General features: G+C 51.2%; 1 protein-coding gene and 1 non-coding gene across 5 annotated transcripts in view; both read right to left on the reverse strand.

Annotated features, from left to right (window-relative positions):
- Positions 1-27,207, reverse strand: part of HPCAL1 (hippocalcin like 1) — a 111,638-nt gene that overhangs the window by 22,184 nt on the left and 62,247 nt on the right. For 3 of the 4 annotated variants that reach the window (XM_036873206.1, XM_036873203.1, XM_036873204.1), the window contains one exon: positions 9,876-9,962. The exons of the other annotated variant lie outside the window; for it this stretch is intronic. The gene's annotated coding sequence lies outside the window, so the exon portion shown is untranslated. The remainder of the gene's footprint in view (positions 1-9,875; positions 9,963-27,207) is intronic. 4 annotated transcript variants of the gene reach the window in all.
- TRNAE-UUC lies at positions 9,447-9,519 on the reverse strand. The gene has a single exon. It is a non-coding gene; the product is annotated as a tRNA-Glu (tRNA).

The following is a 27,207-nucleotide window of genomic DNA, read 5'->3' on the forward strand; positions in this document are numbered from 1 at the left end:
CTCAACATACAACCTAGGAAGGATTTCCCTTTCGTGGTGCCCCGCCTCAAAACCACAGCAGCTTCCATTCTGCAGGCCACTTCGGGACGGGCAGGTGGACAGCACCCAGAGGAGAGGTTAGCCCGGGGGCATGTCTCTCCTGGCCCCTGCAGAACCCCTGGTCTCCATGTCCCTGTTCATCTACCATCTTACATAGCCATGGTTAAATCTCTATGAGCAACAATTATCTTTGAAGTGTGTGCAGAGGTCCACCCTGCAGTGCGATTTCGGCTGCACTGAGATGCTTCTCCTTGTTGGATTATGGTTGTGAGTGTCCCTCTCCTCAGGCATGATCTACACCCTCCCACCTGTCCGGCTCATCTCCTAGCCCCCCGCTTGTTCATCCCCTCCAGTGACACTGATCTCCTTGCCACTCCGGAACACCTCAGACATGCTACTGCCACAGGCCCTTTGCACTGGCTCTTCCTCTGATATCAAATTGCTCCCTCGCTTCCATCAGGTCTTGGTTCAGGGCACTTCTCAGTGAAGCCTTCTGTAAGTCCTCTGTCCAAAACTGAAGCCCCAACAAACATTCTTATCCCCTTTCCTACTTTATTTTTTCTCTTTATTTTACTGAATTGTCTCTCTCCCCCCAACTAGAATACAGAGTTCCTGGGGCCAGGTTTTATTCTAGTTGGTTCTCCATTGGAAGCCCAGAGCCTGGAAGCTCTAGTGTGTGTGATCGGTACATGTTTGTCGAGGGAATGAATGCATGATTGCTGGTGGGGGGAGGCTGGGACTCGCAGCCACAGCACGCAGGTGCCTCTTCTCCAGCGCCTGGAGCAGGTGGGCCGAGATGGAGGATGCAGGGGACACACTGGCTTGTCTATCACCAAAGGCAGAGGGACAGAGAGAAGGGGGTCCTCCCATTTCCCATCACTGACCCAGCAAATCCTGACCAAGGATGTTCCTGTGCCAGAGGTGCCATCTGCCCCCCAGAGCTTCTGATCTCTTGGTGGTAGGGGTGGAGGGGTTACTGAGTATTTGCCATGTGTGCACTGAAATACCCGGGGCCTCGGGATGGGAAGAGACACCACGGACCAGCTCCTCTGCCCCCTTTGGACCCCCGCACCTGCTCCAACTCCTGATGCCTCAGCAGGACTCAGCCTGGCCAGGCACCACCCTCACCCCGTGCACCTGGGCCCACCCGCCAGCCTCCAGCTGGGCATCTGTATGCAGGTGATGTCCAGGTAAGGAGACCCAGACCCAGCTCCAACAGGGCTGGTGAAAGGAGATTGGACTAATGAAAGCAGCACCTTCCACGTGAAGCTATGCCTGTTTTCTTTGGGGAGAAAAGCCCAGAGACGCACTCACTAATCTGTCTCCTGAGGCAGAGGGCCCCGCCTGGGTCTCTTTTTCCGCCCCAGGGAATGCTTTCACTGGGTGAACAGGGAAGATGAGAGAAGGAAGGATGGGGCAGTGGGAGAAACACCCCTCCGTCAGGAAGTCCACACCCCAGTGTCCAAACAAGAGAGGCAGGAAAGCCCCACCCACGGGATGCGGGGAGGAGAGAGAGTGCTCGGCTGGTGCCGCGGCATCTGTGCCGGCGTGAAAGCAGCCACACCCGGGGTCTGCTGGGGCCTGTGTGTCTGAGCTGCCAGCTCACATCTGGTGGGAGCCCCCAGATGGAACCGGCAACCTGGCATCTGCCCTCAGACACACCGGTCGTCATGCCGGGCACCCAGCGACCTCGGAAATTAAGGTGGTGACACTTCAGCATGCTTGAGGTCCAGATCTCAGCCTCATGGCCGAGCGCTAAAGGTGATGCCTTCTGGGTGGGAAGATGAGAATTACAAAGCGGCATCCTCTGCTTCTGAGGGCGAGAAAATTCCAGACGTCCTGGGACGGCTCTAAGGCTGGCTCTCCTGGGCTGGGCATGGCCAGGCAGGGCTGAGTCTCCAACAGCCGCTGCCCCAAGCCCTCCCCCCACTTCGGGAACAGAGCCCACATCCCTGGCCTCAGTGGTCGCTCAGAGCACTGGGGGCAGGCAGGGCAGGGCTGAGGACGAAGGGCAGTCACTGTACTAACTACTGGACAACTGGGCGGGAAGGCGGAGGAGCTAAGGGACCACCGATCCTCCTTCTACCCCCACGGCACCCAGACCCAGCACCGCACCGGACACTATTCTTAGCTCTACTCTTGTAACCACCCCAGGGAGGGAGGTGTGATTAACCACCTTATGGGTGAGACTGGGGGGAGGCTAAGTGGCCTAGAGGGATCCGAGTGCACAGATCCAAGGTCAAAGGCCTTTGTCCCACCCACCGACTGGTTCCTTCCTTCGGGACAGGACTGAACACTCAGCTCGAGAAGAGCAACGTGCAGCCCGTAGGGCAATAGGGATCACAAGGGAGCAGTACAGAGTGCCTCTGGGCACAGGTGACAGGCACCGGCTCCGCCCAGGGTCAGGAAGGCCTGGGAAGGGATGGGATGTGTGAAACGGATACAAGGGGAAAGGTGGTGCAGGCAGAGGGCAAGGCTGAGCAAAGGCCAAGGGGCTGGATGCCACCTTCAGACGGTGCAGGTGCCCTGCTTTCACAGAGCCTCCCTCACACCCAAAGCTTGAGATGAGGCCGGGAGGGTAGCGGATTCAAACAGATGAAGGGCTCGCAGGTCATGCTAATTACCTTGCACTTTGCCCCTTGGCTGACAGGAGAGCAGGTGGGGTACAGTACTCCAGGTTTGGGGTTCGGACCCGGTTAGGGCCCTGCCATGCAGGAGGACAGGAGGGTGAGGGGGCTCTGGGCGAGGAAGAGATTCCTGTGATCAGTTTGGGGACACGGGAAGGGCAGCAAAGGCGGGGGCTGGAGAGAGACGACTGGGAAGAGGGAGGTGGGTGGGAGAAGGGGGCGTCTGAACCCAAGCTGTCAGAGGTAAACGATGCGGCTGAGGTCTGGTGTGGCCATGGGAGGGGGTTGGGTTGACGGGGTGAGAAGGGAGGGGAGGGGAGGCTCAGCACCGGGACCCTTGTGCCTCTGGGAGGATGGGGTCTGGGTGGAGGATGACAGGAGATGTGGGTGGAGAGGGAATAGCTCAGCGGCAAGAGCCTCAGCGACCGGGGCCCCTTCGTAGTTAGAGGAGGGAGGACTCGATACCCATTTCCCACTTTGTCATCAGGGGTGACAGCTGGAGCCAGCTGCAGGGTGCTGCGTCCTTGCAGACCCTGGTTTGGGGATGGAGCAAAGTCTATTCACCTGGGAGAGGGGCACCAGGCATCCTGTGGGAGGAGCCCAGGGCTGTGGGACGTGGGCTGGGGGCACTGAGGGCCCCGACCACACTCACCCCTGCCCTCCCCCGGAGTGTCCTCTTCAAAGTCTGCCCCTTGCCCTCAGGGAGGAGTGGAGGGCGCCTGCCCCACCCGCTCAGGCACTGGGAGGCTGCTGAGCTCCCAGGGCGATCCCCGCACTCCAAACCCCCCTCCAGGCCACATGGGTCCTCGGGGGCATAGGAGGGAGGCCGGGGAGATGAGGAGAGGCAGGCGGGAGGGGCCCTCCCAGACCCCAGACCGGAGGAGCAGGAGAGGAGAGGAGGGAGTTTGCCCCGCCCACTCGAGCCCAGGAAGCCTGCTGGGCCCCCAGGGGAGGTCCTCTGCCCTCTGAGACCGGGGTTGGGGGAACGCCTGGGCCCCTTCTGTTCCTTGAGCCTAAGCCCCACCCCGCACAGCCCCCAGGGCCTTTTCCAGCCCTGGGGGTCCTGAGCATTGGCCCCACCCACCCCCCAAACCTCACCCTTGCTTAGGCCCCGCCCTCCACACCCAAGGCCTTTCCATCCACCCCCCCCCCTTTTGTTTCCTTTCCCTCCTCCTCTATTTTACTACTGTGGTACTGATGTACCTTCTGGTTGTTGATTCATCTATATTTTTATTTTTACATTCTTTCTAACATAACTGTTAGTTTCTTAGTCTAATTTTATTTTTTACTTTGTTATTTTTCTCTTTTTTTTTTTTGCCACCCCACGCAGCTTGAGGGATCTTGATTCGCAGGCCCGGGGTTTGGGGAAACCTCCTGCGGTGGGAGCTCCGAGTCCACACCACTGGACTAACAGAGAACCTCAGACCCCAGGGAATATTCATTGGACTGAGCTCTCACAGAGTTCCTCATCTCAGCACCAAGACCCAGCTCTACCCAATAGCCTACAAACTCCAGTGTTGGAAGCCTCAGGTCAAACAGCCAGTAAAACAGGAACACAATCCCACTCATAAAAAGAAAAAAAAATGAGACAGCAAAAAAAATATGTCACAGATGAAGGAGCAAGGTAAAAACCTACAAGACCAAATAAATGAAGAGGAAATAGGCAATCTACCTGAAAAAGAATTCAGAGTAATGATAGTAAAGATGATCCAGAATCTTGGAAATAGAATGGAAGCACAGATTGAGAAAATACAAGAAATATTTAACAAAGATCTAGAATAACTAAAGAACAAACAAACAGAGATGAACAACACAATAACTGAAATGAAAAATACACTAGAAGGAATCAATAGCAGAATAACTGAGGCAGAAGAACGAATAAGTGAGCTGGAAGACAGAATGGTGGAAATAACTGCTGAGGAGCAGAATAAAGAAAAAAGAATGAAAAGAATTGAAGACAATCTCAGAGACCTCTGGGACAACACTAAACACACCAAGATTCAAATTATAGGGGTCCCAGAGGAAGAAGAGAAAAAGAAATGGTCTGAGAAAATATTTGAAGAGATTATAGTGGAAAAATTCCGTAACATGGGAAAGGAAATAGTCACCCAAGTCCAGGAAGCACAGAGAGTTCCATACAGGATAAACCCTAGGAAAAACATACCAAGACACGTATTAATCAAACTAACAAAAATTAAATTCAAAGAAAAAATATTAAAAGCAGCAAGGGAAAAACAAAAAATAACATACAAAGGAATCCCCATAAGGTTATCAGCTGATTTTTCAGTGGAAACTCTGCAGGCCAGAAGGGAGTGGCAGGATATACTTAAAGTGATGAAAGAGAAAAACCTACAACCAAGATTACTCTACCCAGCAAGGATCTCATTCAAATTCAATGGAAAAGTCAAAAACTTCTCAGACAAACAAAAGCTAAGAGAATTCACATCACCAAACCAGCTTTACAGCAAATGCTAAAGAAACTTCTCTAAGTGGGAAACACAAGAGAAGAAAAAGACCCACAAAAACAAACCCAAAACAATTAAGAAAATGGTAATAGGAACATACATATTGATAATAACCTTGAATGTAAATGGATTAAATGTCCCAACCAAAAGACACAGACCGGCTGAATGGATACAAAAACAAGACCCATATATATGCTGTCTACAAGAGACCCACTTCAGACCTAGGGACACATACAGCCTGAAAGTGAAGGGATGGAAAAAGATATTCCATGTAAATGGAAATCAAAAGAAAGCTAGAGTAGCAATACTTGTATCAGATAAAATAGACTTTAAAATAGACTGTTACAAGAGATAAGGAGGGACACTACATAATGATCAAAGGATCAATCCAAGAAGAAGATATAACAATTATAAATGTTTATGCACCCAACATAGGAGCACCCAATACATAAGGCAAATGTTAACAACCATGAAAGGAGAAATCGACACTGCACTTACACCAATGGACAGATCATCCAAACAGAAAATAAATAAGGAAACCCAAGCTTTAAATGACACAATAGACCAGATAGATCTAATTGATATTTATAGAACATTCCACCCAAAAGTGGCAGAATACACTTTCTTCTCAAGTGCACATGGAACATTCTCCAGGATAGATCACATCTTGGGTCACAAATCAAGCCTCTGAAAATTTAAGAAAATTGAAATCATATCAAGCATCTTTTCTGACCACAACGCTATGAGATTGGAAATCAATTACAGGAAAAAAACTAAAAAACACAAATACATGGAGGCTAAACAGTGCGCTACTAAATAACCAAGAGATCACTGAAGAAACCAAAGAAGAAATAAAAAAATACATAGAAACAAATGACAACGAGATCATGATGACCCGAAACCTATGGGACGCAACAAAGGCAGTTCTAAGCGGGAAGTTTATAGCAATTCAATCTCACCTCAAGAAACAAGAAAAATCTCAAATAAACAATCTAACCCAACACTGAAAACAACTAGAGAAAGAAGAACAAAGAAAACCCAAAGTCAGTAGAAGGAAAGAAATCATAAAGATCAGAGCAGAAATAATGAAATAGAAATGAAGAAAACAATAGCAAAGATCAATAAAACTGAAAGCTGGTTCTTTGAGGAGACAAACAAAACTGATAAACCCTTAGCCAGACTCGTCAAGAAAAAAAGGGAGGAGGACGCAAATCAATAAAATTAGAAATGAAAAAGGAGAAATCACAACTGACACTGCAGGAATACAAAGGATTATAAGAGACTACTACAAACAACTATATGCCAATAAAATGGACAACCATGAAGAAAAGGACAAATTCTTGGAAAGGTACAATTTTTCAAGACTGAACCAGGAAGAATTAGAAAATATAAACAGACCTATCACAAGTAATGAAACTGAAACCGTAATTAAAAATCTTCCAACAAACCGAAGTCCAGGAACAGATGGCTTCACAGGCGAATTCTATCAAACATTTAGAGAAGAGCTAACACCGATCCTTCTCAAATGCTTCCAAAACATTGCACAGGGAGAAACACTCCCAAATTCATTCTAAAAGCCACCATCACCCTGATACCAAAACCAGAAAAAGATATCACAAAAATAGAAAATTATAGACCAATATCACTGATGAAGATAGATACAAAAATCCTCAACAAAATACTAGCAAACAGAATCCAACAGCACATTAAAAGGATCGTACACCATGATCAAGTGGGATTTGTCCCAGGGATGCAAGGATTCTTCAATATATGCAAATCAATCAATGTGATACACCACATTAACAAATTAAGGAATAAAAACCATATGATCATCTCAATAGATGCAGAAAAAGCTTTTGACAAAATTCAACACCCATTTATGATAAAAACTCTCAAGAAAATGGGCATAGAGGGAACCTACCTCAACATAATAAAGACCATATATGACAAACCCACAGCAAGCATCATACACAATGGTGAAAAACTGAAAGCATTTCCACTAGGATCAGGAACAAGACAAGGATGTCCACTCTCACCACTCTTATTCAACATAGCTTTGGAAGTCCTAGCCATGGCAATCAGAGAAGAAAAAGAAATAAAAGGAATACAAATTGGAAAAGAAGTAAAACTGTCACTATTTGCCGATGACATGATACTATACATAGAAAATCCTAAAGGTGCCACCAGAAAACTACTAGAACTAATCAATGAATTTGGTAAGGCTGCAGGATACCAAATTAATGCACAGAAATCTCTGGCATCCCTATACACCAATAACGAAAAATCAGAAAGAGAAATTAAGGAAACACTCCCATTTACCATTGCAACAAAAAGAATAAAATACCTAGGAATAAACCTGCCTGAGGAGCCAAAAGACTTGTACTCAGAAAACTATAGAACACTGATGAAAGAAATCAAAGATGACATAAACAGATGGAGAAATATACCATGTTCTTGGATTGGAAGAATCAATATTGTGAAAATGACTCTACTACCCAAAGCAATCTACAGATTCAATGCAATCCCTATCAAACTACCAATGGCATTCTTCACAGAATTAGAACAAAAAATCTTACAATTCGTATGGAAACACAAAAGACCCCGAATAGCCAAAGCAATCTTGAGAGAGAAAAATGGAGCTGGAGGAATCAGGCTCCCCGACTTCAAACTATACCACAAAGCTTCAGTAATCAAGACAGTATGGTACTGGCACAAAAACAGAAATATAGATCAGTGGTACAGGATAGAATGCCCAGAGATAAACCCACGCACATATGGTCACCTAATTTATGACAAAGGATGTAAGAACGTACAATGGAGAAAAGACAGCCTCTTCAATAAGTGGTGCTGGGAAAACTGGACAGCTACATGTAAAAGAATGAAATTAGAACACTCCCTAACACCATACACAAAAATAAACTCCAAATGGATTAAAGACTTAAATGTAAGACCAGACACTATAAAACCTTTAGAAGAAAACATAGGAAAAACACCCTTTGACGTAAACCACAGCAAGATCTTTTTTGACCCACCTCCTAGAGTAACAGAAATAAAAACAAAAATAACCAAATGGAACTTAATTAAACTTAAAAGCTTTTGCACAGCAAAGGAAACCATAAACAAGACAAAAAGACAACCCTCAGAATGGGAGAAAATATTTGCAAATGAAGCAACAGACAAAGGATTAATCTCCAAAATATACAAATAGCTCATGGAGCTCAACATCAAAAAAACAAACAATCCAGTTAAAAAATGGGCGGAAGACCTAAATAGACATTTCACCAAGGAAGACATACAGATGGCCAAGAGGCACATGAAAAGATGCTCAACATCACTAATTATTAGAGAAATGCAAATCAAAACTATAATGAGGTATCACCTCACGCCGGCCAGAATGGCCATTATCAAAAAAGCTAGAAATGATAAATGCTGGAAAGGGTGTGGTGAAAAGGGAACCCTCCTACACTGTAGGTAGGAATGTAAATTGATACAACCACTATGGAAAACAGTATGGAGGTTCCTTAAAAAACTAAAAATAGAACTACCATATGACCCAGCAATCCCACTGCTGGGCACACTGAGAAAATCATAATTCAAAAAGAGACATGCACCACAATGTTCACTGCAGCACTATTTACAATAGCCAGGACATGGAACCAACCTAGATGTCCATTGACAGATGAATGGATGAAGAAGATGTGGCACATACATACAGTGGAATATTACTCAGCCATAAAAAGAAATGAAATTGAGTTATTTGTAGTGAGGTGGATGGACCCAGAGTCTGTCATACAGAGAGAAGTAAGTCAGAAAAAGAAAAACAAATACCATATGCTAACACATATATATGGAATCTAAAAAAAGATGGTATTGATGAACCTAGTTGCAGGGCAGGAATAAAGAGGTAGACATAGAGAATGGACTTGATGACACAGGGTGGGAGGGTGAAGCTGGGGTGAAGTGAGAGTAGCATGGACATATACACGCTACCGAATGTAAAATAGTTGCCCGGTGGGAAGCAGCGGCATAGCACAGGGAGATCGGCTCGGTGCTTTGCGATGACCCAGAGGGGTGGGATGGGGAGGAGGCAGCCTCAAGAGGGAGGGGATACAGGGACATGTGTATGCATATGGCTGATTTGCTTTGCTGTGCAACAGAAACTAACACGGTATTGTGAAGCAATTATACTCCAATAAAGATCTATTAAAAATAAATAAATTAAATTAAATAAATAGTTAAAAAAAAAGTCTGCCCCTTATATTCCTTTTTTTTTTTTTTTTTTTTTGGCCTTGCTGCATGGCTTGCAGGATCTTAGTTCCCTGACCAGGGATCAAACCCGGGCCCTCAGCAGTGAAAGTGCTGAGTCCTAACCACTGGACCACCAGGGAATTCCCTGCCCCTTATATTCTGATTCGCTAATTCTCCTCAATGGACGCATCCCACCACCAAAGCACCCAGGCCAAATGACTTACCCACAAAAACCCGGCCAATTTAGGACAAGAAACCTAGATTACTGTAAGACCCGGGTGGTTCTTTTTGTCTCCAGGCTCCAGTTTCCTGACCCATCTCATGGGAGTGCTGGGCAGGCTGTCCCCCCAAAGCCCGGTCTTCCCTGTTCGTTCCGTTGAGCTGGGTCAAGTCCGTGCACACCGGCACGTGGTCAGGACCCCATAGAGTGGTAGAGGCCCCTCAGCTCCCCATCCTCACCTGCCCCCAGGCCCGTCTGGTCTCCAGGAACACTTACCCAAGGCCAAGTGGAGGCGGAGAGGGAGCAGAGATCAGAACCTCGGAGGCCGGTCCCACGTCCTGGCCTGGGCTGCTAGACCATGCCCTGGAAGAGAGGACAGACCATCATGTGGGGCGGGGACACCCCGGCTCAGAGCAACTGGCTTTCTCTCCGGTCGGTTCCGTGCAATCTACGCCCATTTCCGCATTATCTTCTCGTAATACAAGGTTCTCTCCCTCCACAGCGATGATCATGCTTTATATGCACTCACTGGAGTGGTCCTGAGGACAGGAACTGAGTAGCTCACCCACCCCGGAAAGCCCAGTCCCCCACAGTGTGAGGGCCCCCGGGGCTCCCCTTGCTCCTGCAGAGTGAGGGGCTGCAGCTCCCCCGAACTGACTGAGAGCTCCACAAGGGCAGGGAGGCGGCGTCTTCGTTTCTGTGCAGCTGCTGGCTCCTGGCCCAGAGCCTGTATGCAGCAGGCGCTCCATAAATAATCCACGTTTGACAAACGAGTGCCCCAAAATGCATCACACGGACATAACTGCAGGCAGAGTGCACTTTGTTCAGAGTTGAAATTCGACCCTGCTTCACCAATATAGAGCTTCATATGCCAGTTACATTATTTAAGCTCACTGCTAGGATTCCAGACGTGGAGCAGAAAAGCCACACATCTTCCCACCAGAAATTCTCACTGGAGGTCACTTACAGATTTTATATATATACATACACACATATATGCATCTATATGTAACATTTTTAATAGACTTTATTTTTTAGAGCAGTTTTATGTTCACGGCAAAACAGAGCAGAAAGCAGAGTTCCCACAGACCCCCTGTCCCCCAGACACAACTTTCCCCACGTTCAGCATCCCCTCCACACACCGGGGTGTATGTGTTACAATCGGTGGACATTATCACCCCAAATCCATAGTTCACATGAGAGTTCATTCTTGGTGTTTTACATTCTGCGGGTCTGGACAAATGTATAATGTCTTGTATCCACCATTATAGTATCATACAGAGCAGTTTCACTGCCCTAAAATTCCTCTATGCTCGCCTCGTCTCATATTTTTAAAAGGCGCTTTCATGTCAATGATCTCAGCGAATTCATCTCACGACTCTGTGATCCCTGCTTTGACACTCAGGGAAATCAAGACAGGGTCAAGGGCCCTCCACAAGGTCACCCTTGTGAAAACCAGTAACAAGAGTCGGTGGTAGAATGTGCTAGAAGCATTGTGTCTGGTGGTCATTTTATCATCCCGCCCTCCTAACAGCCCTGGCGGGGAAGGTCCATTCTAACCCCTGGTTTACAGAGGAGCAAACAGACTTGGGGACACTTGCCAAGGTCACACGCGGCTAAGTGGGACGCTCAAAATGCAAATCCCTAAGCCCACTTCTGCTCTTTCCAGATGCACTTGTTAGTTACAGGGGCTTATAGGAGGCATGAGAATGCAGTGGGCAGGCACCCCCTCGGGTTAGGGGGGCTTTTGCTTTCCCGGAGCTGGAGCAGGTGGGTCCCAGGGCTGCAGCCCTCCTGGGGGGACCCCGCCCTCCAGCCATACTGCACAATTAATACCTAGGGGCCTCGCCTGGCTGCAGGTCAGTCTGACATCCGGCCACAGAGGCCCGACCATTTCCAGCCTCGTGGGGGCAGCCCTGCAGGAACATCAAGCTCAGGGATCAGCTCAGGGATGGATGAAAGCGTCCCTAGTCCACATGGACACCGTCTCACCAGACACACCCCAGCTCTCACGGGGCAAGCTCTGTGCAGTGGGGAGAGCAGAGAGGTGGGCCTGTGCTGAGTAGCCCTGTGATCTCTGCCATCCTCAGTTTCCCCATCTGTGACAAAGCGGAGGGGCTGGATCCCTGGGAGGCTGGGCCAGCTCTGATACCAGGTTTCCTAGCAGGAGGGGCCATCATTCCAGAGGCTTCTGGCTCCCAGGCTGCTTGGGAACACTCCATTAACTCAAATTGCAAATTTCCTCCTGGCTCTATCGCTAAGCCACAGGGGCTCCCCCAGCCACCAGCTTTCCTGTGACAGATAAAGATTACAGTCATTGCTCGAGATGGAATCAAGGAGCAGAAGTCATTATGCAGAAATAATTATGTTGAGTTATGTCTGGTTGCTCCTGATTTCTGTCTCACAATTGTCTTACAAATGGTCCTGCCTCTTCCTCTCCGGGACAGCAAACTGCAGAGGCCTGGCTGATTCAGACAGACCTCCTGGGCCCAATTCTACTGCTCCAAACTCCTGCTGCTGGGCGGGGCATCAGCATCGTAGGGTAAGATTCTCTGTGACGCCCTTTCCTTTCTCTGAGCACTTGGGAGAGAGGAGAGGTAGAAGACAAAAGCCCTGGCGAGGGGGCACACTCACTGACTCACCCACATGCCCCACTGCATTGAACCCTCCTTCAAGGCCCTCTTCACCCATCACTTTCTCCTGGGCCCCTGCCTGACCTCTCAGCCCTTTGTTCACGTTAGGCCTAAGGCACCTCCCTCTCTTAGGTCTGGGGTCTCTGAGGAGTGACTCAGGCAGTGACCAGGATTGACTCATTCTTGTACTCCCAGCTCCTAGCACAGAGCAAGGCCTCGGGAGAACGGAGAGGGCTGTGTGGCTGGACTGCTTGGGCTCAAATCCTAGCTCTCCTATTCCCTAGCTGTGTGACCCTGACACATTATTTAACTTCTCTCTGCCTCAGTTTTCCAGGATGTAAAATGGAGATGATAATAATCCTACCTAGTTCATCAAGCTCTTATAAAGATTAAATGAGCTAATATATACACACACAAAATACTTGCTCATAGGAAGAACGCACTAAATGTCAACAATGACTAAAACAGCAGAGAGAGGTCTTGAAAACATTCTTGTAAGAATCTAAGCCAACTAGAAAGACACAAACTATCGAAACTGACTCAAGAAGAAATATGTCTGAAATACCTATAACAAGGCAAGAGATTGAATTAATAATAAAAAAATCACTCACAAAGAAAAGCCCAGATGGTTTCACTGCTGAGTTCTGTTAACACTTAAAGAATTAATAACAATTCTTCACAAACTCTTCCAAAAAATAGAAGAGGAGGGAACACTTCCCAACTGGTTCTATGAGGCTAGCACTACCCTGATACCAAAACCAGACAAAGTCTTCACAAGTGAAGAAAGCTACAGACCAATGTCCTAATGGGCATGGATGAAAAGAAAAACAAACCAACCCTCAACAAAATACTAGCAGACCAAATCCAGCAACATAAAGAATAAAAAGAATTATACATCACACCAAGTGGGATTTATCTCAGGAATGCAAGGTTGGTTTACCATCTGAAAATCAATTAATGTAGTATATCATACAATAAAATAAAAAGCAAAAATCACATGCTCGTCTCAATTGATGCAGAAAAAGCATTTGACAAATCCAACATCCCTTCATGATAAAAACACTCAAACTAGGCATAGAAGGAAACTTCTTCAGTCTGACAAAGGGTATTTGTGAAAAACTCACAGCCAACATCATACTTAATGGTGAAAAGACCAGATGCTTTTTCCCTAAGATCAGGAATGAGACAAGGATGCCCACTCTTGCCACTTCTATTCAACATTATACTAGAGGTTCTAACCAGGACAACTAGGCAAGAAAAAGAATACAAGCCATTTGAATTGGAAAGAAGAAGTAAAATTATTTCTATCTGCAGATGACATGATCTTATATACAGAAAATCCTAAGGAATCCACCAAAAAAAAAAAAAACACCTTAATAGAATTAATAACATAAGTTAAGCAAGGTTGCTGGATACAAGATCAACATACAAAAATTAATTGTATTTGTGTACACTTGCAATGAAAAATCCGAACACGAAATTAAGAAAACAATTCCATTAGCAATAGCATCGCATATAGTTGTAAATGTACTAAAAACCATTGCGCTGTATACTTTCTAAGGGTGAATTGTATGGAACGTGGATTATATCTCAATAGGGCTGTTTTTTAAAAAAACAGAATCCAGGCCAGTGCTCTTGTACTTCTCTACCTCAGAGGACAGAACGGCAAAGGGCAGGCTCACAGGAGCAGGGAGACAAACCACAAGGCTTCCCAGTGCTACAGCCCGGGAACCCAGTGGGGCTCAGAGCTCGTCACTGCGGCCGACCTTGAGAACCTGGCAGACTCAAATCCAGGCTGAGCTGCAAAACTGCCTTGAAACAGCCCCCTCTCCCCACAGCATGCACTCCAGAAACATGCTGAGTGCCTGCAATGTGTATTAGGTGCAGGGACACTGGCCCAACTTTTGAGGAGCCCACAGCCCAGTGGGGTGCCCGCAGGCCTGTGCCAGATGTCAGGGGTGGGCAGCCAAACACAAGCTCTAAGGATGGCTCTGCATTCAAGGAGGTGATCTGGTCCACTGGCAGGGCAGGGAGGGAGGAGTCCCTCAGGATACACCCTCGGTCCAGGCTGAAAGAGCTCAGTTCCTGAAACCACACAGGCTGCCCCGCAGGGCACTCACTATGAATCACCACCTAAGAAGCAACAGTTCTAGGGCCATTTCTGGGGCCAGTTCCTCCTCTAGTTGCCCAGGCCTGGAGGGCTCAGTGCCCACCGTCCTTGCTGGCCATTCCTTGGGAAAGGCAGCTACACAAGCTTCTTCCTGCCAGGGCTCGACGCCTCCTCTCACCCAGACACAGGCCTCCTGGGCTGCCTCTGATCTGCCCGTTCACACCAGGGTGGATGTGTGCTCAAGAGATGACAAATTATTTTAATGTATCCTGAAGTCCAACTTAATTCAGCAGCAGAGTCCCGGTGGGAGAAAAATATAGTGGGTCTGGAGTCAAAGACGGATGGATTTTGGATTATGACTATTTCTGAGGTGACTGCGGTTTTAGGATGACTAGTCCCCCCACGGTCCCCAGGTAACCAGGGCAGTGGCTCGCAGAATACTTTCACACAGACGTTTGGCACAAGACAGAGGCATTTTCTTCTACTGCTCAATTCAAGAACTGAGTTAGAGGGGCTGCGTGTCCTGCAGATGTCCCCGGGGGCGGGAAAGACCACAGAACATACCATGGAAGCCAAGACGTGCTGGTGAGACCACACAGGATGCAAGCTTCACAAAGGGGGCAGGACTGGAAAGGACATCAACGCGATAGTGAGCTAAACCCTGAGCCCTGCGTGGCCATGACCAGTACCCAGCACTAGCCCTCTGGTCACCTGGGGCCCTGACGGCTGGCCAGCTGCATTCCCAACTTCCAGTGGGCACTCACAACGTCTTATTGTAGCTCCTGTGTCCACTCCCACTGCTTGGGTATTTGAGCTCCCGTCACAAAACAAAAGGAACCTACGATCTCCAACCATTTTGAAAACCTGTCATATTTACTAAAGATGACTACACACACTCCATGAACCAGAAATTCAACTTGTTGATGTATTCCCGACAGAAAGTTGGACCTACGTCCACCGAGAAGGCTCACAGCTGCACGACTTGTAAAAGTCCCTGGTGGAAACTGTCCCTGTGTCTACCCGCCATCAATGAATAAGAAACCGTAATGCGTTGGTACAGCGGAGGACCACAGAGCAGTCCAAACGAACCGCAGTGACACATGACACATAGATGGAGCTCTAAGCGTGACGCTGAGTGAGACGGGAGGACACGGAAGAGTACGTGCTGCGTGAGTCCATTTACAAAGTGGACGCATGGCGATTAGCATCAAGACAGCGGCTGTCCTTGGTGGGGGGCGATGACCAAAAATGGTCGTGAGGGGGCTTCTGGGTGCTGGTGACACAGATTTGTTCATTTTATGAAAACTGACCAAGCTGTCCACTTCATGCACGCAAGTCAAGTTTCAGTAAAATGTTAAAGAAAGGAAGCGAGGCACCCGCTGTCATTCCTGCATCCATCCCAGCCCACCCGGCAGATCTGGGGGCTTCCCGGGAGCCCCACCCAGGCTGAGGACTGGTGGTAACTGTTCTCATAGCCCATGGAGATCTCCCAAGACAGGTCCACTTATGAAATGGTGGGAAGAGAGAGCTCTGAAGTCGGGCAGGCTGGGTTCAGGCCCTGACCTCCTCCAGGGGCCCCAGTTTCGCCACATCTGTCCAGGGAGGCTGCTAGAGATGTGAGTTTTCACAAAGTGAGACCCCTGTGGACCCAGCGTCCAGCCTGCACTTCCTGAAATGTCAGCCACCCATTTATTGGACAGAAATTTACTGACGAACTACTGTATGTGCCAGGCATCAGGGATACTGAGTACTGACCAGCACCCCACTTCTCAAAGGGCTGGCTTTCCAGTAACAAGACACCAAAAGAGAAAGTAAGCGCAGATCACAAACTGCTAGGAAAAAAATAAAATGAAGTGATTTGACAAAGATTACCAGGGGGCTAGGGGTCAGGGCGATACTCTAGCTTGGATGCTCAGGGAACTCCTGAGTCAGGGACACACATGAGGAGGAAGGGACAGACTTAGGAAGGCAGCTCTGAGCGAGTGAACAGCAAGTGCAAAGGCCCTGAGGTAGGAGTGTGCTTGGCATTGTCAAGGAGCAGCAAGAAGGTGAGTGTGGCCAAAGCATGGCAAACAAGGCCAGGGGAGCGGGGTAAGAGATGGGGTCAGCAGTAAGCAGGGGCTCAGAGGACGGGGCAGGGAGTTCACATTTTTATTTTAAGCACAATTGTTGTAGAAGAGCTCTGAAAAACCAGAGAGTGCTACAAAACTACCAGGCACTGGGGAATGGGATTATAAGATTCCCTGGAACTGAGGGCAGCAAGAAGTGGGACCTGGGCTTCCCTGGTGGCGCAGTGGTTGAGAATCTGCCTGCCAATGCAGGGGACACGGGTTCGAGCCCTGGTCTGGGAGGATCCCACATGCCACGGAACAACTAGGCCCGTGAGCCACAACTACTGAGCCTGCGCGACTGGAGCCTGTGCTCCGCAACAAGAGAGGCCGCGACAGTGAGAGGCCCGCGCACTGCGATGAAGAGTGGCCCCCGCTTGCCGCAACTAGAGAAAGCCCTCGCACAGAAACGAAGACCCAACACAGCCAAAAGTAAATAAATAAATAAATAAATATTAAAAAAAAAAAATCAACACTTCCTTTAAAAAAAAAAAAAAAAAAAAGAAGTGGGACCTCCTTGCAACCCTCCAGGCCTCCCCCAGTGGTGGGGGGTTGGGGGTAGGGGCAGGTACTTCTAAAGGTGCTGCATTTCCTTGAGACGTAAAATTCAAGTCTGTTCACTCTCGATCCTCCGTGGGCAGGAAAGAACATAAAATGGCTCATTGCCCACTAATGAATTCCTAGAGCCTCCGGAGGCCCAGCCACCGCGCCCACTCCCCCGACAGGCTCCTGATGCCAAAGAGCCCAGGACCAGGGGCCGTAAAACCCCGGCCTGGCGTTCTTCTCCGGCGGCGTCTGAGGCACCTCCTGTTCCCGACTGAGGAGGAAAAAGCAAACCTTTGCCAACAGAGAACAATGAGGCAGCCCCAGGGGAAACACCGGTAGGCCCGGGGAAGGGGGAGCAAGAAGTCCAAACCCCAGCCGGCAATTTCTATCTGGGGACACATTCTGCCCACAGACACGCCCACCGTCAGCTGTCAGTCTCGGCCAGAGAACGAGCCTCACGCTTTTGCAGTTGAGGGGACCCTAGACACCCCAGGCTGGTGCCGGGAAGTGGCCAGGCCTCCCCCACCCCCCGTGAGGCCACCTCACCTGCCGTGTACATGGACCTCCACCATGACTTCACTTGGGAGGAAAAGGTTCAGCTGAAAAGAATAATAACAAAGAAAAACCATCCCCGTTGTCCCACCCTTTCTCTCACTTTGCAGTTGAGCAAACAAACAGCCCCGAGAGAAGGGTCTCACCCAGGATCACAGAGCCAGGTCCGAGCCCGACACACTCCTGGAGGGATGCAGGCGCTTTCAATCTGCTGGGCAGAGATGCGAAGATTCAGGCCCCTTCCAGGTGCTCAGAATGCATGTCACCTGTCCCCGGCTGGTCACTTGTCCCATGAGCTGGGCCACAGGCCTCTCTCTTAAATGTTCTGAGAACCTTATGAGTAACGATGTTGGAGAAGAGAGGGGAAGGGTTTCGAACGAGCTGTCAACAGTGCTCTTTTCCTTGAAAGCCCATGGGCAGGAGAGGACAGGAATTATGTACCCCATGAACGGCAGCAAGGGCCACACCCGTGACCCCAGCTGACTTCATGACAGCGGGGGGACACACTGGATTCAGTCTCACCCCCACTTCATGGATGAGGACATTGAGGCCCGGAAGTTCAGGGTCTCTCCTGGAGCCGCGGGGCCACAGAAAGCAAGAGACTGTGGGCTTCTGACTCCAACTCAGGTCACTCAAGGGGAGGTGTCACCACTCCCAAAGGGGCTACTTGATGCCCAACCAGTTCTTCCCCCTCAGAACAGTCGTCCCTTCGAGGAAGGAGGCTCTCTGCCGGCCCAGGATGCGCCCGCTCTGGTCCCAGGCTTGAGGTGGGAGCTGGCTCTGGCCAGTCCACCTGCTTCTCTGCCCCGTGTTCCTCCGTCCACTGACCCGACGGCCCATGAGGCGGCCGACCGCCCAGACACAGGTGGCACACAGATCCAGAGCCCTGCCCTCTTGGGGCTTAAGTTCTGGTTACATACGGTTCACGCCACACGTTGTAAGTCCTGAGGGGGGGGGAGGGGCTTTGTAATTCTAAACAGGAGCCAAGGAAGGGGTCACCAGGTGACAGTGGCCATGCCTTGTGGACAGGCGCCCCTTGGCCTCTGTTCTCTGGTTGCAGGCCCGGGTGGGGTCCCTCACCGTGGACGTCTTGAACAAGTAACCATGGGGAGAGGGAGCACGGGGGTGCCCTTACTGCACCTGCCACCCCAAAGTCCCCTCCCTTCACAACCAGTGCGGCCACAGCTGGGCAGCAAAGGACAGGAAGGCTGCTCCTTGACAAGGTGTCCCTGGGCCCACCCTGGATGCCCCGGACAGCAGGTACCAGAGCATCAGGAATGGGGGTGGGTACCAAGCACCCCCTTCACATGGAAACGGCCCGAAGCGCATCAGATTTGGACTCTGACATGTCACCCTGTGGCTCTGGGCAAGTCACCTGTCCTTCGTGACTGCTTCCACCCCATGAGCTCCCGGAGGAGACTGCGAGGACCAGAGGAGGCGACACATTCACATGGAAGCCTTTGAAGCTCCTAGCATTTAAGGCTCTACCTCAGGACCACTGGGCACACTCACACACCGCCCCAGTCTCAGGATCATCACCCACCTGTAGATGGGGAAATGGAGGCTCAGAGACATTAAGCCACTTTCCCAAGGTCACACAGCCGGACAGTGCTATGCCAGCTGAGCCTGCCGGGCCCTGCAGGCCGCATGACCTGCGCAGTGGAGGCTGCCAGAGACTAAACCTTGCCTTCGAGGAGCGACAGATAAAGGAGCGAGGAAAGCAGCACTAATTAAGCATTTGAGTATAATTAAGCAAGATGTGCAAGGCAGTGCAGAGGGTAGTGAGGTGGGGTCTGTGCAGAGGCAGGAAGGCAGGCAGAGGGGCTCCCGGCCAGGCCGCCCGCAGAGCCATCTCCCCGGGCCAGGCTCCAGGTGCCTGCCCCATGCCCTGACTGAAGCCCTGGTGGTCCCCCAGGCCCCAGCACTTAGCGTTTGAGGACTTTGACAATCAAGCCCCAGTCCAGGTACCCCTGGGCCCTCAGGTTGAGGACATGGAAAATTCCGAGACTCCTTCCCACACAGCTTCCCCCCATCCCCGGGGCGCTGGGAGGCTGTGAGGGCTGCCTGGAACCCGCCTGCTGGGGCTCCCGGCCTTTGAGGCTGAGCGCTGGGTCTCATTCCTACATCTGCCCTGCACGGCGCCTGGAGGGCGGCGGAGCGGACCCTCAGTCAGCGTTTAGCGAATGAATCAGCGACCAGGCCGCTTCGAGGAAGAGGAGATGGGAGATGAGGCTGCAGAGAACGACACAGCCAGACCATGGAGGGCTTTGAACACTGGGGTCCAGGTCGCTTTGGGCAATAGGGAGCCACGGTGGGCTCTTGAGCAAGGGACTAGGAGGAAGATCCGCGTGGCAGCCTGGGCAGGAAGGAAGGACAGCAGTGCCGAGGCTGGTGTCAGGGAGGCCATCGGAGGAGTGGGGGTGAGCAACGCGGGCACTGACACTCGTGAATATCGGGGATTTTTAAGGGTGACTGCGATCACGTGTGGCTTTCAGCTGGTCACACACAGAAGTGGGAAACGGCCCCGCCCCCCCAAGACAGAACTCGAGTGCACTGTTGGCATTAATGTCCTAGTCGCCGGTCCACCCTGAAACCCCCAGGCCAGCTGGTGCTCCGGGCTGTGCTTCCCAAAGCAGGGAACCGGGAGGAAAAGCATAACTTCCCCACAAAGAAAGGAAGGCGCCGAGAGAGCATCTGGGCTCCCATGAAACGCGGCCTGCAAAGCAGCCCACTAACGGGCAGCCAGGGCCGTGGAGCATTAAGGCAAGTCCTCCTGCGAAGCCACTTATTCAGCACAGAGCTCGCGCAGCCGATGTGCCGTATCCGTGATGAAGGGATAAGTCATCTGAAAACACAAATAAATTATTCATTCCCCGCAAACGAGCAGCCTCTGGGTTCCTGCGGCAGCTGAAAGGCTCTGCGAATCCCATTAGCGACGGCGCTCAGCCGGGCAGACGCTGGATCCTGCCGCCGCCCGGTGTAGGCGGCTCTAGCCGGGAGCTGCCCACGCTGCGGTCCATTCCGCGTCCGCGGGTGAAAGAAGCCCGGCGCCACGTGGAGAATCACAGCCCTGCCGGCCTGGCCCAGGCGGCACGGGGCTCCTGGGCAGAGCATTTACACCGGAGGACCGGGTCCCAAGGAGCTGCCTTCCACACAGAGCCTCCCCAGGCCCCCACTCCGGGGTCTGCATCGTCCTACCACCACCCATCAGGACCCAAGCCTGGGGTCGACCCGCTTGCTCGAATGCAGAGTCCCAGGCCCTGCCCCAGACCCCCTCTGGGGCTCAGTCCGCAGCACCGCATTTCCCACACACGCTGGAGCTGAGGCCACCAGGAGGACGTGCTGGAGTCCCCGAGTCACCCCCGGATCAACTGCAGCTCGGCCGGCCTCGCAGCCCTGGGCAGCCCTAGGTCAGGTTCTGGGCCTCTCGGGGCCCCATGTGCTCTGGGGGGCTCTTGGGAGGATGACAAGAAAGAACCTTTGCAAAGCAACTGTCACACACGAGTACTCCGACTCGCAGCTGGGTCTCTGCCCTCTCCGTGTTTGTATCTTTGATTCCAGCCTCTCAGCTCACTTCACAGCTGGGAAGAAAAGCCTCAGGGTTTTTGACTGCCAAGGCGGGGCTCGGCGCCACTATTTCCTCCGCCTAGAACACGCCCTCCGTCCCCACGGCCCCTTCCTCCGGGAAGACTCCCACTTCCCCCCAACGCCCCCCTCACTTTGAACACACTTTGCCGGGGCCGCTGCTCAGCGTCTGTAGCACAGGGGAGGGAGGGGCTGTGGACGGGACGCGGCCCGACCGCGGGGCCCACAGGCGGGCACAGAGCCGCGGGTCAGCCGGGCGGTGAAGCAGTGACCGCGTGAGAGGGGCGCCCCGCGGCCCACGGCACTCGTTCAGCTGAAAGCTGTCTCTCTGCAGACTTGTCCCGTGCGATGTGAGCGGGCGGGCTCTGTCCCTCCATCCCTGTCCTTGCAACGAGGGGTCTTCTGCAAGCACGCCACTTCTCACCTCTCTCCTTGGGGGGGAGGAGGGGGCTTATCTGACCTGGCTAAAGAAACGACCTTCCAACCTCATTCCCCGAGCCCCGCTCCCGTCTCCCCTACTCTGCCCCGACAGCGGACGCCGGCAGTGGCTCTGCTGTCTGCCTACGATTGGGAAACAGTTTTAAGGGTGAGAGCAAGTAGCAGGAAGCTGATTCTGGCCACAGAGCAAGCTTGCCAATCCAGAACTACCAGCAAAAATAGGGTGTGTGCGTGTGTGTGTGTCTTTGTGTGTGTGTCTGTGTGTCTCTGTATGTGTGTCTGTGTGTGTGTGTCTGTGTGTCTCTGTATGTGTGTCTGTGTGTGTGTGTCTGTGTGTGTCTTTGTGTGTCTGTGTGTCTCTGTATGTGTGTCTGTGTGTGTGTGTGTGTGTGTGTGTGTCTTTGTGTGTGTGTCTGTGTGTCTCTGTATGTGTGTCTGTGTGTGTGTGTCTGGAGACATTGCTGGTCATTATAACTGGGCGGCGGGGGTCGGCAGCGGGGGAGTCATCTACTGGCACCTGATGGGTAAAGGCACAGATGCTCCTAAACACCGCACAGTGCACAGGTCGCCCCACCACAAAGTCATGCAGCCCAAACTCCGCAGTGCGAGGGTGAGACCCTGACATAAACGCTGTCCCCTGTTGCTCATCACTTGGGTCCACCTCTCCACTGGTTTCAGAATCTAGTGGCCAGGGGTGTGCTGATGGAACCACACCCTCATCCCCAAATGCCGGGTCAAAGGCCCTGCAGGGCGCAGAGCCACCCCGCACCCACTGCTCTGGAATCGTGGCGACCACAGCCACGTTTTACACTCACCCTGCTCGGGGGCAGCGGGCAATGTTTTAGGAAGCCCGACCCTCAGGGTAGTATGAGCCCCCATGAAGACCTGGGGGCTGCCTCTGTCCTGCACCAGCGGTGACCCAGGCCAACCAAGACGCCCAGGGGTTCCCACATTTGACCCTTCTCACAGGAGTGATGGGCTGGTCTCTGAGATGGAACAGAAGTCTCATTTATGCATCCTTTCACTCATTCAAAACACATTTAATTGAACACCTACTATGTGCCAGGCACTTTCTCAGGTGTTACAGATGCAACAGGGAACATGCGCAATTCTTGCTTTCAAGGAGCTCACTTAAGTGTCCCAGGAGATTATGGGGCAAAGTGACAAGTGCCATGAGGATAGTGAGTATAGGATTTGAGGGGGGCCGTGGTGAGACCTACAGCCCTATCTAAGGATCTGGGACAGCTTCTTGGAGGAGGTGACATCTAAATGGCAACCTGAAGGATGACTAAGAGTTAGCCATGCAGAGAATGAGGAAACGCAGAGGGGTGGGGTCTAGGGAGAAGCTTTTCCAAGGATTCCCAAGACACTCCCTCACCCAGTCAGTGGCAGTTGACACACCACAGGGTGGTGGGCGGCTGCAGTCAGGACCCCCAGCTCCCAGGTTAAAGGGACCTGAGAGGATCAGGTGGGGAGCCTTTGCCAGGAGCCCACAGGCTTGTGTCCAGCAGGGCTGTCCTGGGTGGAAGAAGCCCAGGGGCCAGTCATATTGAAGACACAAACAGCAGACACACATCCACCCCCACCCAGCCCACAGCAGTGCCCCTGCGTAAATACTCTCCGGCCCCCCCAGGAGGCAGGCTGACCTCTGCCGGCCTGCCCACCACCTTCTCACCATCCCCAGGGCGCAGGACCCTGGTGTCCCTAGACCAAGCCAGCCTCGTGGCTAGACCAAGCCTTCCTGACTGAGAGCTGGATTTTTTTTTTTTAATTATAAATTTACTTTGGCAAAGGGAAACGCAGCCCACAGTTTCACAACCAGCTCTGCCTACACCTCTTCGGTGCTGTAGACATTTGTGCAGTTAAAATTGTGCCAAGGTTTTCTGCAGTGATGACAATTCCCGTCTGGACCTCCAGGTAGACCCGGCGCAGGGAGCCCACCTTCCCTTACAAGAGGGCCCCCTGGCTCCCGGAAGCTTCGCCCAGAGGACGCAGAGCCGGGCCTGCTCCGGACTCCAGCTTGGAGGCTGCAGTGCAGCCTGCGTGGACCAACCGGGAAGAGTCAGGATCCGCGTGTGCGCAGAAGCCTCCCACGGCTTTCCATTTTTTCTCAAACCTGCACGCTCATGAATGAACGAATCTGTACTAAACCAAAGTGCACAGCTTGTCTTTAACCCTGTTAAATTCATCCTATGTTCCGCTCATCCTTTCAACCTACCAGAGCTTCTGGAATTTCATAGCTCTCCAGTTTTCTACCCTCAGCCAATCTGATACACATGCCACATCTTATAAAGCGGTGGCTGAAATGCAGATGCGGTCGGCAACCACCATCCCATCACTCAAGGCGTCTGGGGGTCGGGTCATTCGGCTGTCTGTGAGGCCACCTAACCATTGATATTCAGCGCCCGTCACCAGAGGCCCAGCTGCACAGCTGTCCTCTGATAGCCCAGGCCATCAAAAAGCAGGTGGGGTTGCGTGTCCTCACGTATGGCCACCCTCAGACCCGCCTCCCAGAGCCATCGACACCTCCCCTTCAATTAAGTCCCGCTGGGAAGCTGGGACTTCAGGTCTCATCTCTAGAATCGCTCGTTTGCTCGGGTGGACAATCGCAGGCCTGTGGGCTGGAGACCCAAACACGCTTCCAGTGGAGGGAAGCAGAGTGGTGCGGGGGGCAGGTCACAGGGTCGCATCCAGTGCCAACTCCCCACTCCATCCCGATGCCCCCGGGAGGGTGCCAGGGGCACGAGGACCACCTTCCATGGAATGAGAAGGCTGGGCTGAACCACGTCCAAGTCCAAAACTTTGTGACTCTCCATTAAAAGTTTACAAAAACTGTTGCTGTAGTTGTTGTTGTTTCATTTTGTTTTGTTTGTGGCCATGCCGCACGGCATGCGGGATCTTAGTTCCCTGACCAGAGATCGAACCCGCGCCCCCTGCGGTGGAAGCCCGGAGTCTCAACCACTGGACCGCCAGGGAAGTCCCTACAAAAACTTTTTAAGGACACAGGAAAATGGGCTGAAATGAGAGTAAATGGAAAAGGTGGGACGTGACACGAACGTTACATGACGTCAAGGACAACATAACGCTATGTCTCTTCACCTCTCTGTAAATAAATACTGACCAGAAGAGATGGCCCCAAATGTTAGCTGTGATGATCTCTGAACTGTCGGCCTGCGGATTGTATTTGCTTTCTTCTTTTGTTCATTTCTCGCCTTTTTTACAATGAGCATTTAACATATATAACCAGAGCAAAAATACTTTGAAGGACATGCTTCTCCACGACAGACGCCCAAAGGACAGCAAGCTGTCCCAGGCCCCGTACCCTGCACCGTGCAGCACCCTCCTCTGGGGACAGGAGGTAAAACTGACAGCTGCAACTGCATCTCTCTGGCCCCCGTGGGCCTCAGAAATGTTAATGCTTCATGCAAACGAGTCCCACACCTCCCTTCAAGGCAGCCTTTTAAAAAAACCAAACTTGAGACTATACCTTCCTCCATTTTGCCTTGGGCAAGGCAGCTGCAGAGTCTTGACACTGGAACATGCCAGAGAATTCAGACAGCTGAAGGCATCCTCAGGATCCTACTACGTCAGAAATCCCATCGAGAGCCCGAATCCAGACACGCTACCCCAAAAGGGCCAGTGTCACCCTGTCCTCTAACACCCATGCTGACAGGAGGACACGAGCCTGGAAATTACCACCTTGCCTCAACTAAGGCCTTCAGTCCAAAGGGAAGAGGCCTTCCCAGCCCCATACCTTCTGGCTCTGGCAGCCCTCCCTTCTCTGCACCTGCTCCAACGCCCCGTCCCGTGCTGCCTTCCCTGCCCCTCGGCAGCTCGTGCCCCCAGGACGACTCTGAATGTTCATATATGTTTACGTGTTTACTTTTCCACACTGGGCCGATAGTTCTTCAGAACAGAACTCCCTAAGAACCTCTGTGTCTCAGTGCCAAACCCAGCACTTGGGTTGAATGGAAGACAGGAGAGAAGGAGAAAGCAGGTGGTTCTGTGCTTTGGTGAATAACCTTGGCCCCGGGCACCGCCCGGGGAGTTGCTCATCTGCTGGGGAGACACTCAATGTGAGCAGAGAGGAAGGGCAGCTTCCAGGAGGGAGGACCTACGGGTGGGCTTGGAGGCAGACCGGGAGGAGTGGAGGGAACCGTGCCCAGGTGGGAGGGGGTCCTATGTGGCCAGGCACTCGGGTGCCAGCCAGGTAGTGGGTGAGGCCACTTAACCATCCCGGAGTCCACAGACTGGGAGACAAACGTATCAGCAAGCAGTATGGAAGTGACCGTCCACACACCTGTCCAGGTGACGCACCTCTACGTCTAAAGCAATGGAAAAACAGAATAAATCCAGAGCGTCTAGCAACTCTGGACACACAAGGTACCGGGCTTTAGCTGGGGCTCAGCTCAGCCACCTCCCACTTGGCCATTCAGGGTGGATTCGGCCCCCGCTGCCCAGCTTCCCTCACGCCTCTCGACGTCGCCTTCTAGAAGGACCAAGCACTGAACAGCAGGGTGTTAGTTTAACAAATCGTAGTGCACGCCGAGGAATGAAACAGTAACAAAGCCTGCAAAGTCGGGCCACACAGGGTGATTTTAATAAACAGAGTAACATTTTTCAATAAGTTATGATGTTAGGTCACAACGCAGTATGTAAAAAATAGAGTCCCATTATGGTAAACTTTAATGAAACACGCATTTTGTGACATTCACGAGAGTAGGAACTCTAAGACGTCGTGATCCGGGGCTGCCCTGCCGGGTGAGGAGGGTTTATTTCCTCACTCAGACTTTCGAGGTGGCCCCAAATTGCTCTCCTTGCCGCTCCTCCCGCCTGACGGGCCCACTCTCCCCCACTGGCTCTGGCACTGGCTCGGCCTGGACCACCCTCCTCGGCAGTGGTCCCCATACTTTGCTCCTATCACCTTCTTAATGAGGTCTGCCATCACGACTTACCTAAAACTGCAAGACCCCCGCCAGCTTATCTCCACTCCCCATCACCTTGCTCAATCAATGCCTTCCCGTGGCGTGTCGCACCTGACACGTGATACGATTTACTCACCACGTTTATTAGTGGTCCCCCCCAAGAAATGTGCACCTCTTGAGGGAGGAAGCTTGTCATTTTATTTTTCAGGTGGATCCCCAGAGCCTAAAACAGTGCCTGGCACATAGCAGGCACTCAATAAACACCTGTTGAATGAGGTACGAACATGTATAACTTTTGTAACAAGGAAAAAATAACAGAATATTTAAATCCTTTTTCTTCATCATCTAGGTCAGTCATATTTCTCCTTAATGCTAGACCTGCTTTGTTGGCATTAAGAATGGGATCTTTTTTTTTTTTTTTAAAGTCAAGCCCTTTAAGGTATAATTCACATACTGTAAAATTCACTCATTTTAGGTATATGGTTCAGTGGGTTTTGACAAATGTGTATGGCTGTAAAACCACTGACATAATATTTTCAGCACAAGAATGGGATCTTTGAATATTATATGATAATAAGTGGTCGTGGCTGATATGAATATTTATCATCTTTCCAACTACTCTTCTGATTATTTTACTAATTGATAGTTTTCCAGTTGATTCCTTCATATTTTACCAGATACAAAAGAAGGGCAGAAAGGCAGCCAGCACGT

This window comes from Balaenoptera musculus, chromosome 13, assembly GCF_009873245.2.
Source record: "Balaenoptera musculus isolate JJ_BM4_2016_0621 chromosome 13, mBalMus1.pri.v3, whole genome shotgun sequence".
NCBI lineage: Eukaryota > Metazoa > Chordata > Mammalia > Artiodactyla > Balaenopteridae > Balaenoptera > Balaenoptera musculus.